The following is a 14,824-nucleotide window of genomic DNA, read 5'->3' as shown; positions in this document are numbered from 1 at the left end:
GAAGAGGAATCGAATCGGTGTTTGGTTACTCGTTTCGCTTCCTTTGGCTTTCCACGGTTTGTATCGTATCGAATGGCTCTTTTCCAGATTCGCAATCGCATACTGTTTCTCGAGTATGCGCGGAAACGGTCGTTGAATCGTTCCATTTTATTGGCCATACATCGTTTTAGAACTAGCGTTTCATTCATCGTATCGCTTTCTTGTTTTTGTTGAATTTCTACGTCTCTGCGAACCAAATTCAAACCCGATACAAATGTAAACGATAGCTGGTGGAATTTCGAAATACTTTCGCGATAATTCTAATTCGAACGATAAGTTTTAGAACGGACTTCTCGTGCAATTTCCTCGATTAAATAAACGTTGCGATAGAGGGTAGACAGTGGCCGTTTAAAGCAAAACCAGGCAGCGACATTTGTCATGTGCAGACGGAGAGAGCAACGAGAGAACGGAAATTATGCCTATTGCGAGAGGAAGCATCTGCGGGGATAGAATCATTTCTCCGTTCTGTTCGTTAAGTAGGGAACGGTAATTTCATCGAACGAACTCCTGCGTTTCCGACGCCCTCATTATTGTTTCCATAATCGCATACCGCGCTGTATTTTATTTACAATGGCGAGTATCCGCGGATTTGTCAGCCATCCGTAAGGATGCATGATACGAAGAGTAACTCTCGACCGACGAAACACGAATCAACGTTTACTGAGAGACTCTTCAGTTCTATAAGAACATTGTTCTCGCATTGAAATTGGATCTTACTTGAAATTTATTTGTTCGTACTTCGTTAGAAAATTATATATTACGGACTAAAGGTATCTCTTAAATTGTATCGTATATACGTTAGTTGGATTGATCTAGTGGCACTCAATTAATTCACAAAACTTTGCATTTACGCGGAACAAAAAAGAATAAAAAAGTAGATAGATAGATAGAGAGAGAGAGAGAGAGAGAGAGAAAGAGAGATTAAGGGAAGATATATATTTTTCGATGAATCAAACAAGTATTAAACTCGCATTAACGTTATTAACGTTCATCTGGCTGATCGAGGATTCAGTCCGAATTAGCGTGAATATTAAGGAGCACTCGGACCGAATTGGCTACGTGACAAGACTCGGTTACCTTCGGTCGACAGGAATTTAGGATGGAAAAGAGGCGAAGACAGGGATTAAGTCTCATCGATTTCGTTCGATACAGAGGGACACGTTATTAGCTCGGCTGGATTCGCTGCTTTACGAGAAGAATGGGGAATTAGACCGGGTTGATCTTGAATTAAACTTTCGAGAAAGTACGGAACGGAATCTCACGTGGCGCCGGGATTTAAATACGAAGGAGACGATTTATCGGCTCCATTTGCACGGCAGCGGATTTTCATTTCTAGTGTCGAACAGCGGCAAAAATCGATCAATAAGGAGAAATCGAGATCGGGGGTGTGGCATAAGCTAACGATCAAATCGAGACATGTTTCATTCACAATTTATAATGTCGTTTCTGACCGAGCGTGCGTACCAGAAATTTGTCGTCGACGATATGAAACCGGTTCTCTTGATTCGATCGGCTTTCGCGCTAAACGTTGCTCTTTCATATCCGATCCGTTGTATTACATACACAGTTGTATCGATATTTTCGGGAGGGGAGGGATCTATGAAATTAGATGAGAACGAGAATCGTAATTATTTTGAGCACGGTTGAAAAGAATGTTTCGTCCGAACGAGCAATAATTAAGCTACATTGTCCAGCGTAATAATCAAATACAAATTATAGGAGCTTTATATATTATATATTATAAATTGTGACATTGCTTATTAATAAAGCAATAAACTGATCGTTCAGAAAATTATTTGATATTTATCCGTGTTATGTGAAAGCCAGTATTTTAATCAAATCCTTCGCGAAACGCATACATTATCGTTTGTACGTTACGAAACATTTAATGCAATTAAGATATGCATAAATGAATGCTGTAATTACAAGATGAAATTGGTGTTTAGTCACCGCGTGTATTATTACCAAAAGTAGGTTATGCTCACATCGAGATATTTTATTAAAGCCTACGTTTAAAATTAACAAGTGTTTCATGGCTTATGAAATGCAGGCGTCAACTGATCGATACAACTGTCGTGTGAGATATTTTTATACTTAAACGTTCGCGAATATCATTAGAGAAATGCGCGCGTCTATTGTTAAAGAAACGCGAAACAGCCAAGAATACTTGGCCAGGAATATCAAGGGTACTTCTGTAACGTAATATTTTGCAAACCTCGAAACATCGTATTTCCATATTCTTTCTAACGAAGGAAACGATCGGTCCGATTAAATTGGTTCCCGTAATCTTTCAACCTCGTCGAACCCATAATGGCTCTTTAGTTTCGAACTAGTCCGCGAGATAGACAAATTATCCGTGTTGTTAACGACGGTAGACACAATGATGGATCGATGATCGATGTTGTTTAACTATGTATCATAACGATATCAATTTGCCATCAATTTACATGCAATCGATGTAAAGGATATCGTTTAAGGCGCCGCCGCCGCCGCCGAGACGGGCGTAACTCTTCGAACAGGAATTATAGAAACTTGGAGAACCGATACGAAACAAAAAGTATAAACTATTTCTCTTTATTTTCTAATCTTTCTCACACGATTCTCTGTCTATTTCGATTAAAAAGTATTTCGATTACACGATTTCGATTACAATTACGATTACCATTGGGAATAGAACGAACATTGCAGGAAAAGCATTCAAAGTTACTAATTGATTTTATAAAATTCCCTCGCGGAAAGGATCCTAGAGGACCTAGACTGGTAGAAGTAATGGGCGCGAAATTATTCCAAGCGTTTTACTGGCGCATAGGGAACTGTCGTGAATACAGGTAACCAAGCGAATCGGAAAACCGGCTACGTACTGCGAAGCTTTGGTTAAACTTGGAAACAACTGCTGTCATTTGCAGATGCGCTCGCCGACCGGGCGACGTTCGCGGAATATACATCCTTACTTTGGAGAATAAGAAAACGAGGCTGCGTAGTCTCGGTGCGTGCACCGAGTACCAACATAGTGCGTGCTTACTTCCTTTTTCATTAAAACGCATACACTTTCAAGACTAATTTCCACCGGTTGTTTGACCATTTAGCGTTATCTCGATCGATCAATAGAAATCTTTCACGGAATTAACGTGATTCGAGACGCGAGTACACACTGATTACGTTGATCATATAGACAAGTCGATCCAGTTGATCATCGAACAATCAACGACTTTACAAACAGGTATTCTGTTTTTAATAAGCAGATAACGATCTGCTGTTCAAACTTTCGGACGATCGACAAATGGCAAAATACGACAGAATGCAAATGGCCTGTTCCAGTACCGAGAAATCTCTCATCTTTGTGTACGCAAGTTCATCCGTGTCGGTGTGCCAGTTATCCAGCCATTAGCCAGTGCATACAATGCGTCGGATGCACTTGTAGCGAGCGATCGCAGCAGGCTTCGCGACACGACACGAGACCGTTCTGCTCAATGCTGATTCTCTATCGACCTTCTTCGAGCATCTTCCCGAAGATATCCCTCTTCAGTCGGCGACAGTAAGTCGGGTTAAGGGACTGAGCCGAGGTTTTCTTTTTATTATCATTTAATTTGTACTTTACAATTTGTCCAGCTGGACATTTGGTAAATTTTTCTAACTTAACTAAGCCGAGGTGTTTCATCTTCGGAATGGTTGTTTCGCTCTGGTCAACGATTTTGAGTTTTGGTCTATTCGCTATGGAAATTCCTGTTCAGAGTTTGTTACGCCCGGTGACCTTTTACGTAACCCAGAATCTACCCCTCGGTCGAGCGGCCATTAGCCGTGCAAATATAATTAGTCGGACCGCAATAATCCCAAGGAACTGTATTAAAACCAAGCGTTTGTATTTTATCGTTAGGGTCCTTAATCGTTATAAAATATATTCAAGTCAAGATGTTCCTTATGATTATAGCTCCATTACGTAAAAAATGGGAAGGTCGGGTTTTTCCCATGTTCAACGGTCGTTTCCAACCGCAAGTGACCAGTAGTGGGGCGACCAACACCCAGCAATAGCTTTCCTCTGCGACAGCATCGTCACCGAACTTCACTGGTTCATCGTCCTCTTCACTAGTTGTCATCTCTACATCTCTTGACTGGTTTTCCATCTTTAGATCAATCATCTGTTTAACTTACATCTATACGCACCGAGCATAACTATTTTGTCTACAAGTTAGTGGAATAAAGAGTACTTTGTAAGCTGTTATTTTCAGTGTTATAATTAATTCAACCATCTCTATTATCCTAACCGAAATAAGGGATCGATCACTTCGTGGTATCGATTATATAATCGTAACGGGAATTTACGACTCCTGTTGGCACGCTTCCTCGTGGTCGCTTCTCTCCGCGAGCGGTCGAACAGGGTTTATCGTTGTCCATAGTCTACGATACGGGCAACACATCTGCTATTTTTTGAAATTTCCCACGTAACACGTTATAAGCTTTACAAATCGAACCACATCGAGAAAGTAATTGGTATATTTTAAGCGCTCGACGTGTCATAAACTTCGACATCTGATGAGAACTCGACGATAGTCCAAGGACGACGTCGCCAACTGGACTTTAGATTACGCATCCACCAGAATATAAGCACCAGGAACTTCGAGGAAAAGAGACTTATCATGCACTCGCCTATGTTCAAACTCTGCCACTTACTTTTTATATTCTTACGTTTATACCAAACGCTTCAAATAAACATACTAATCGCAAGCTTAGTAGAAATCTTTAATCTACCTTCACCTTGGGCGTTAGTATCGTTCAAGGTTGGCGACCTCAACCGAGCAGTTACAACTTGACCGATTGCCACCTAGTTGATAGGCCGCAATAGTCTCTGATATAGAATCCCATAAAACTCGTTCGTTGATCGAGAACCTACAGCAGAAATTTGTTAAATGCTCGTTGCTCTTTTTTGCTGCTACGTGTAAATCACGCATAACATGCTGTGAATCGAGTTGTAATCCATGGAAACCTGCGATTTGACCGCGCGTAGAAATCGATTCGGTGGTTCGAGTAATTTTTGCGGAAAAATGCCGCCACGTGACATTTGCGGAAGGGTGGAGGAGGAATTGGTTTGTCGCGGAGGATCGGTTGTTTGTTGCACGGTGGTTTATCGATCTTTCTGTCATCGTTTAACGGTTAACCGCCGTTTAACACTTGAAAATCAGTCGGCTGCCAGGGCCCGGCAAACAACAATTTAATTTCCCCGTTATTTACTTTCGACACGGCTTAGTTACCGGTGCCAGACGATCGATCCCTTTTCCCGCCAAGATCGAAATACTCGACACGGGCTCTGTTATCACGCGAAACGCGATCGATTCGCGTGGCGAATGTTATCGGCATAAAGAAGAATTTAAACACAATCCGCGCATTTCTGTTACTCGTTGTTATCAGATAATTCGGCAGACTCGATGGAGCTGCGAGTTGATTTATCTCGCGGCCATTAACGAGCCGGACACTTCGAAACACGATTTATATTGATATACCGATTATAATGATTTTGAAAACCAGTTTCTTATTTACCCTACGTGAATCAATATACCTTCGCGCGAACGCTAAACTATGCACATCGTAAAAACTGCGTTTTTTCTTGAATCGAGGAATCGATTAACCTTTCGCAGAGGCTTCGTTTCTTTCTAAAAGAATTTCATTAATTGGATGGCCAAGGAAAATGGATGGCCATTAATTAAGAGCGATTTGAGCTTCGTGAATGAACATCGTTTAGTCACGATACGCGAGTCAGCGATCAATGAACAGAGCCGAAAGAAAATTATGCTAGCGGAATCGTTGTTCCGTACGAATAATTCATACAGAACGAAACGAGAATAAACGTAGCCTCTGGCGTGCAATGGGGATGGGCAAAGAGGGCGCAGAGGTGGGAAACGACGTAGCCATTGCTATCGGAAATTGAAACGGACTGAATTTATTCGGTCACCCTCGCCTTCCCTCTCGTAGATTCTCGTTTAGCTTCTCCATCGTTCCTGCCGTGCAACGAAAATATTATACCGATACACGCGGTTCGCAGAGGTTCATTGTACGGAAAATTTCAAGAACATCCAGTGAAAACTTCGAAGCACTGTGTAGCCAGAGTGCAAGAACACTTAGAACTGATAAACCACTCGAACGGTCAGATTGCTGGATAGCGGTTTCATGTTAAGATCTTTCAATGAAAACATGTTTTCGAATTTATGCTCACGTAAGGAATACCTCGCGAGAATGCTGGCTCATCGGATTACTCTAGCGTGACACGTTCTATCTTATCGCTGGTAAAGGTATCTTTTATACTTGTTTGTCTTTGACTTGTGAAAACGAATAGGGAAACAACGAGACAGACACGTTGACGTTAATCGAACAGCGAAGAGATCTTATGTCAACGATGATCCATAGAATCCGTGTTCTAATCAGAACGAGGGTGCATGCCAAGAAACTAACGATGAAAGCCGATTGACATAAACCGCTTTGCTTGATTAGAACACGTCTTAGTGGAACGTGATCGCGTCTGATCGAATATTGTGCAGCATCGTCGATTCCTTGAGGAGTGCAGGTCGCGAACTGCAGCAATTCAATCAGTTTCCTTGCTCCACCCTTGCACCAACTGATGGAGAGGATTGTCTAATTAGATTAATCCACCGAATATGTCTCGAGGTGAGCCTCACACGTAGGCATAACGATCCATCACCAAATAGAGGGTAACAGAAAGGGAGAGCAGATAGATAGATAGACAGATAGATAGATAGATAGATAGATAGAGATAGACAGATAGATAGATAGATAAAGAGAGAGAGAGAGAGAGAGAGGAATGGATGGCATGGCATTTAATTCAATTTCGAAGCCGCAGTCTAATCGGGCTGACTTCGATATAATGAACGATTAATTTTAATCGATTCGGTGCTGTACCGGCATCAGAAAGGCGTGACTTGGCAAGTCGCTTCTTTGTGAATCCGATCGTGGCACATCGCATATTGAACTTCGGTAGGAAACGCAGTATTCGTGAAAACCAGTTTAATCCGCTTTCGGCTCGCCAATGTCTTTACTTTGCACTGATAGAGAACTGCGTCTAATTTCATCGACTACGTATCCTTGCCAAAGCCGTAAGTGGTAATTCTGCGCAAACATGCTCAAATCTATCAATTGTTTACCACTGTACTCGCTTTGATTTAACCGGTTACATTGCTATCTTTTTTGCCTATCACTTGGTTTTTTGACAATTTTATTTTTGCCAATTCCATTCTATTTTTCTAGAATTTCTACCGTGTTTCCAATTGGCGATGAAACGACATTTCTTTGTCCACGTGTTCTTTAAGTCTTCCAAGGATAAAGAACACCATGTGGATATCGGTCGGCGAAAAATAGGTCTTCGTCGTTGGCAGGAAGCCTCGCAGGCGTCGATCTTCCGGACTCAAGTTGAATATATTGCTCGCTGCTTAGAACGGAAAGGATGTATCTAATCAAATCGATTCTCGTTTCAGCGAGAATTCGTCCTGCGGCAACTTGAATACACGAACGTAACGATCGATCATGTATCTCCGCTAGGTATTCTCCGTTTAACCTGCTTCCCGTCGTTACGCCGACGAAGACAGGTCTCTGAGGATGGCAGCAGTGATCAAGATTAATCGTATGTAAATTACCCAGGTGCCGCAGGGAAGATCTCTCGAGATTCAGGGACACGTATGACGCTGTTTCTCACGACGATGGAATCATCCGAGATTTTGGTAATTGAAAATAGGCCCGGCAGACTATGCCGTCGATGCCTGACAAATCTTTGCCCATTTGCATGGGACGTCGTGATCTCGTTTCGAATGCGGAACGTAGCTTCGATTCATCGACGAAGCATCGCTGCTGCTCGTTACGCGAAAATTTAGAGACGTGGAAGGCGTCTCGTTGCCACGAATTGCTTCCATCTTTTTCATTAGACCCGGTGTCATTACTTCGTGTAATTGGAACATGTTCGTCTCATTTGTTACAAGTTATATAGATCTTTGAATATCATTAAATTGGAGCATATGAAATGTCTTATAACTCTAAAACATATTATTTAATTAATGCAATTTTCACACGACCGAATGCACAGAAATTTCACACGCACCAATCTAATGATTCGATGCAGGGAAATGGGCAATTTTCTTCAGCAATTCTAGATGACCAGGTAGGGGTAGTTTTACGTCACTTGGGTGGAAAGATAAAGAAGTCATTGCGAATACGAGATTCGTTTATTATGGCGAACAGTCGCTACAAAGCTACAGTGTTTAATTCAATTTTTTCTTAAATAATTCCGATGAAAGTATTGCAGTATCGTGGGCAGATTAGCCAAGAAATATCGGGTGAACCATAAACAATGTTGCTGATATCACGGAACACGTACGTGGTGTTGCTACGAGAAAAGACAAAGGGATGTTTAAAGGATGTTTTAACATGCAGTCGTAAGTTGAGAGTCGAGTTGTAAGGAGTCGTTAACTATGAGTCGAGAGTCGAGTTGCCGAGTTGTCGTGAGTTGTAAACTATTAGTTGTGAGTTGTGAATTATCCATTTAGTTGTCTTAGTTATAGCACATTACCGTATTCGGTTCACGTTAAATAAACATCGTTTTCTGTTTAATCCATTGTAAATAGATCCATCTATCAATAAACTTATCATATAGGATAGAAATAATTGGAAACCCTAATTTCTAATATTTCTGAATAAATAAATCCTATAATATTAAACATTAAATTATCCAGACGTTTCATTTTTACGGATTGTACAAGATCAAACGAATGAAGAAGAGATTTATTCATATTTGTAGTTTCGTATTATGTGTGGTATTAATTTTACATATATTATATCATTATAAACCTCAAATTTTTTATCCTTGGACGAGAAGCGTATAATATTAATATAAATTTTTTACGTTAAGCTTTGACTTTTTACGTCTAACAGATTTTGATAACGAAATTCACGGGCCCGAGTAATCCGTTTCATCGGTGATTCGCCTTATCGCACAGATAAACTTTAGTGAAATGTATGCCACGCAAGTGGGTTAAGTGATCGGTCGAGTTACCGAATCGAGAAGGCAAAAGTGTACCAGTAGCGAACGAAGACGTGACTTATTCATAGAGGACTCCGTCGTTCTGTGATCCTGACCGCGAGTGAATAACCGTAACAACGGATAAATTACGGGGACAGTATACGATGGTTCGCGTTTGCAAAATGCATGAAACGTCGCGTGAATTTCGTTTCGTCATACTCCATGGCTTTCAATGCCGTTGAATATTTCAACGCGTTAATACCGGTCGAATTAACGATATTTTTTCCACTGCCCTCCGATTCTCCTATCCTTTTTCCACGTTGTCCCTTTCTCCCCTTTCTTTTTTTCATATTCGTTCGCGTTGTTATCTAAAATCTGCTCGCACAGCAGTAAAATTTTTCGCGGCGTATCCGCGCGTACAAGCTGCGGCTGTAACGCACAAAATATACGGCCATTGAAATTTAATTACGAGCCGGTGCTAACGTGACGCGTATTGCGCGGTCCCGAGGTAGAATCGACGGTTTTTCGGATGGAAACGCGTGCCTTTTAGCGTTCAACCCTCGTGACTCGATGATTCACGGCCGATCGATCCCTGCAACCGGTGTTATACGAGCAAACAATGGTGGATGTGATCGTTATGGCTGCAGAATTTTGAAAGACATTGTGACACGGCTTCTTACTCGTATCAAACTCGTGGATACGATCGAAAAACAAATTAGCGGTAGTTACGTAAGCAGTCATCCGAGGCTCAAGAATTTTACGTAAGTATGGTTCATGCTGATTAAAGATAATACGACACTTTCTTGGTCATTGGGTTTCTTAGCATCCTCGGTCAGTGATGCGAATTGATTTGCAAAAAATATTACCATGAATCGTGGATCGAATAGGTTTGTTTGTCTCGTGATTTATTTCACACGCTTGAAACGAACGATTCTCTGGAAAAGCAATCAACCTTGAGAGCCATCGTTCACGACGATCTTGAAACGATTACGTGTTTCTAGCGAGAAACGCGATAACTCCATTTCAAACAACACTTTTGCTAATGCCTCGATGATCATCTGAATCGTGGAGTTTTCAGTGCAGCCCTGTGACGTCAATATTGTTATCTAATTGAACGTAAATGGAAATCGTAAACAACCAAATTCGATTCGCCTTTTATCACGTTACACTGGATTTTCGACGAAATCCCTTTTTCCTGTAATAGGCAATCGTTGTAGCGGGGTTACCGTGTTAGTCGCTGGCCGAATTTATTTCGCGATAAACCACGTGGCGTTATTATTTTACTCTCCCATTCATTAGTTCGCCGTTTGTGAAAATTGTTTAGTCAGCTGCGAACACGAGTAATCAGTGAATTATCGCGGTTACTTATTAGCGGATAATTGAAATCCGAATTACGCAATTAAACGCGTGGAAATTTTATTGTCGGTCGGAAGATACTACCCGACTCCCATCAATCTCCTTGATTTTACAACACGGTCTGCGTTTTCCTCCTTCGCTGATTACTTCTTTTCTACAAAGATTAGCTCGCTATTCTTGAGCTTCAACGACTGTTTCTTTGCTTACCGCAAACCGTCGACTTATCAGTTCCTTATGTAACGCGTCGAAAACATTTGTCATTTTTATATAGAAATCGTATCATGGTTTAAAATAGCACTTGCGTCGATTTGCATCGTGTCACAATCCCTTCTATCGATCTACATATTTTCAAACATTTTCCGATGAATCAGCGATTCTTTCCCAAGATTTTCCACTCGATTCATCGCGTGCAGAGTTAAATCGCATGGATCTCGTTCGATCGTTCCGGATTCACGGCAATCGATCATTGCCTTCCACTTTTTCGCTCACGAAAATCCTCAACCGTGTACGAAATCACGTTGAACGTACAAAGAGAAGAAAACGTAATGTTCTTTGTTGTGTTCCACGCGTTTCGGTGTGCACGGTTTCGTGGCAGAACCTGACACTTGCGATGGCATGCACACCGGCGGTGAGCAGACTATAGGCAACGCACACATAGGCAAGAACGCAACATGGCAACCGTGGCAGTGTGGCAGGACGTAGACGATGGTTATACGTAGAAGTTCCAGTGGCAGGGGGTCAGTGTAAAACGGCCTTCTGTCCGCAACGTGTCGAACGTCGTTTCTATAAGCGAGTCAGTTGCCGCAGTGTCACTCCAGTTCGTTTACAAACACGTCCCATAGCCAGAAACCGGAGTGGATCGTTTCGTCGTTCGGTAACACGACAGAAAGTGTCGAAACGTTGTGGCCATCGTCGATAAAACACGCTGACTCGCAGTGTACGAGGATTAAAGGTAAATCGATGGAGATATATAGAGGCTGGATCGCGATTTCCACGAACCGGAACACGCACCACACACAAAAGTATTTCCGCGTATTTTCTGCACGTTGCTCCGTAACAACTTCTACCGCTTTCCTTCTTTTCCAGTTGCTAAGCAACGCGTTTCTCCTGTTAATGAATTCTCGGGACTACCGTCTTTTAAATGCAACTGAGACTCCATTTCGTTAAACGTTGATCTTATCGGTCTCTTCGAGACATCTCTTCTCTCTTAGAATTTTCGTTCGAAAACAGTGTACAGCACGTGATTTGACTCAAATTTCATTGGAATATCAGCCTTATCTTCTAGCGTTGTTTATTCAGACATAGCATATACGACACTTTAGTCGGTAAAGCGGTATTCAGTATCGGTGACAGAATTAGGCGTTCTCTCTAGTAGCTTCCAGAAACGCGTTTCTCTCTTCGTTGCAAACACGAGCCTCTTATTTCTCCGCAATACTCGTTGCGTCGATTCACGATGCATGTGTAAAAGATCTGTCAGATGTCGAAAATCGAAGTCTGCGTTGTCCAGATTTTGCTCAAAGGTCGTCTCTTTGTACAAGAAAGTATTCACCCGTACAAATCTCGCAAAAGTTTGTCGACAATTCATTCTTGCCCCCTTTTGTTTTCAAAAACAATGTATTCAAGCGTAGGGCACACTGATTGTTACGTTCGTCCTACGATGTTACGAGAGCTAGTGTTTACGTTTCCGTTCGCGTGTTAGGTGTTTTCGTGGAATTTAAATTTTGGCGAAACCTCGAAACCAGTTACTCCAGCCATCGCAGAACACGACCAGGTAAAACTGCTCTGTGTTAGTTTCGCGTATAATACTTTGGTACAGTTGTATGCGTGACTCGTCCCATTGGTCGTATTTGACCTGGTCGAGCCAGGTAGCACAGAGTGTTACCAGTTTTAGTCGTGGCTCTGCTTTAAGGATGCACGCAACGCTACCGGTTCTACGACGAGATATCGATTTTTCAGAATCCGCGTGGCCGAAACATGTGCGCTTCCGGTTTGAATCTCGCGCGTTCTATTTCGCCGTCGGTCGTATACTTTCTGACTCGTATTTTTAAACGAGGTCATTGTTATCACTGATCGTCGCATAATCCGATGACTGTTTCCAGAGGAATTTAAAAATGTAACAAAGGTCGTCTGGTTGGCCTCAAGGTGGGGAGAACAGTCGTAACTATGTCGAGCGTGCTGTCCACGAATAATTATTGATAAATTAGAAACACTTATACTTAAATTAAGAAGTTATCCATATGAAAATAAGTAATTAGACATAACGAAATATCGTGATATTCTTGACGACATTGTACTGCGCAGTTTTAAACGCGAAACGTAATCGATGACACGGTATACTATTGGTATGTGGACTTTCGAAAGAAAAGTTTCGTCGATTCGTTTGCGAGCACGTATGGCCGTGATACAAAATACAATGGACGTTTTTCGAATAGCGTTGGATGGAACGAAGCGTTTGGAATTGTAGAAAACCGCGCACCAATCGCGTTTAGAGCAGCGAACGTGTAAACATTCGCGATTCTTTACCTGGTTGGAATTCGTGTACGATGCATCGTCGCATAAAATGAAATTCGTATAGCGGAATTCGACTAGAGTAAAATAAACAGACATCGTGCGAGAGATTCCTGTTCCTACGTATTATATTATTCCGTTAAATGTATCGAGCACGGAGTATCGCGTTCATCGAGCGCTCCAAAACGCGATTCGAGCGCGTGGATATGACCTTCGTGCAGAAAATAGCCCGCCGATCGTGAATCACGCGAGATAGCAGACTCGCGAGCAGCTTTTCGATCGTCGAAACAGAAGGAATCACCTTCAGAGTCGAACGCTAATCTAAAGGTCTACAAACAAATCTTACGTCAGTTTGATAGCGGGGTACAAAGGTAGCTGCACGCCAGCTTTGAAATTCACCAGTTTAAGCGACCATGTTATTATCTTAAACCCAGTACATTTTACAACAACGTAGTGTTCGCGACATTCAAACGTAGCTTATACGTCGACTTGCTGTTTCAAAGAGTATACCGCCTGGTGTACAATGTCAAATTGGTTCTTCTGCATGGACGAATGATATCTACGTATCTGCTGTTTACAGAGTAGAAGATTCTTCGGAATATATAATACAAGTTTCTAAAGAATCTATTCTTGACCGAGGTTTCAGGCCAAGTGTCGCGTTGTTGCGATGCTTCGGCTTACCAGAAAGCATTATCGCTTTTCCCACTCCGAGCAACACTCTTACACAGCATTCGTTTCAAGTTTCAAGGCCTAGGCAACATGACATCAGGTCATTTGCCATCACCCATTTGCACATTCTTGAGTTTCGTTTTCCGCGTCTCGAGTTTGACGCCAGTCTGCTTGATCGATTCAAGTTGGTTTTCCACTTTGCACGATGCTTGAGTAATGTTCCGTGGGCGAGAAAAACGTCGTACGAACGCGCTCCAAAATCTTACGTAAGCGGTAAGATACGCGAAAGGCGGTGCACATTATCTCGGCGGTGCAAGAGATTTTTCTGCCAGCGTAATGGAGCAAGGTAAACGAAGTCGATTAGTTGGCTGGAAACGCGTGGACGCGATTCTATCCGTTCATTGTCATTCCCGGCAGATGAATGGCCGCATATTTTCCTCGCGGAATCCTATATCCCGTGGAACGTTGCTCTGCTGGTGAACGTGTACCGCATGGGAACACCCGTTCTATGTACTCTCGCCGTCATCATGAACGAGCTATTCTCTGCGACGTTCGAGTTACTTTGCGCGTGTACGCGTCCGCTCCTCTTTGATCAGCCAAAAATAAAAACGCTCGAGGTGAGTCGAGAGAGACATGGGTGAAAAGAGAGCGTCTCTTGGGTGTTGCGAGGCCGCGCGTACCCGTCACGGTCGATCGGAAAGTTCCGTGGTGTCTCGTTCAAAACGCGTCGTTTCATTTAAATACGAGTCGTGTGTATGTGGCTCCGCTTATGACACTACAGTCACCGGAGATGATTAACGTTTCTAAGACGCTTGGATGGCGAGAATTCTAAAGTCAAGTACGTTTATCGCAAATGACGAGCACGATGAATAAAAAAGCACGACAGGAACGAGCTAGGTTGGAACGATCCGATCGGCCAGGGACGTAGTATGCAAATGAAATTACGCTCGTAGCGATTTTCCATCGAAGGCTACCAACGTCCAGGCCGCATTAGCGGGATCGAAATTATTTAGAGGATCGAATCGGGCCACGGGGCAATATTTTCCGCGATAATGAAATTTGTTGCCAGGCCAAGCCTGGCGATCCGTTCACCACGAAATTTATGTATATCCCGTGTTTCGCCCGCGATGCATCATTTTGCCCCTTGACAAGTAATTAAACGGCCTTTCTATGGCGATCGTGCGCGACTCCCTTTGAAAATGCAGATTCGCGTGTTTAATTTAATTTTTAAAACGCGTA

At 42.4% G+C, this 14,824-nt stretch overlaps 1 protein-coding gene across 2 annotated transcripts in view; it reads left to right on the top strand.

Moving 5' to 3' along the window:
* Positions 1-11,116: 11,116 nt before the first annotated feature.
* Positions 11,117-14,824, top strand: part of LOC100650108 (multidrug resistance protein homolog 49) — a 72,395-nt gene continuing 68,687 nt past the window's right edge. For both annotated transcript variants that reach the window (XM_048412740.1, XM_048412731.1), the window contains exon 1: positions 11,117-11,360. The gene's annotated coding sequence lies outside the window, so the exon portion shown is untranslated. The remainder of the gene's footprint in view (positions 11,361-14,824) is intronic.

Source organism: Bombus terrestris, chromosome 2 (assembly GCF_910591885.1).
Source record: "Bombus terrestris chromosome 2, iyBomTerr1.2, whole genome shotgun sequence".
Classification (NCBI taxonomy): domain Eukaryota; kingdom Metazoa; phylum Arthropoda; class Insecta; order Hymenoptera; family Apidae; genus Bombus; species Bombus terrestris.
The sequence above is the reverse complement of the archived record's forward strand: the minus strand, read 5'-3'. Positions and strand labels throughout refer to the sequence as shown.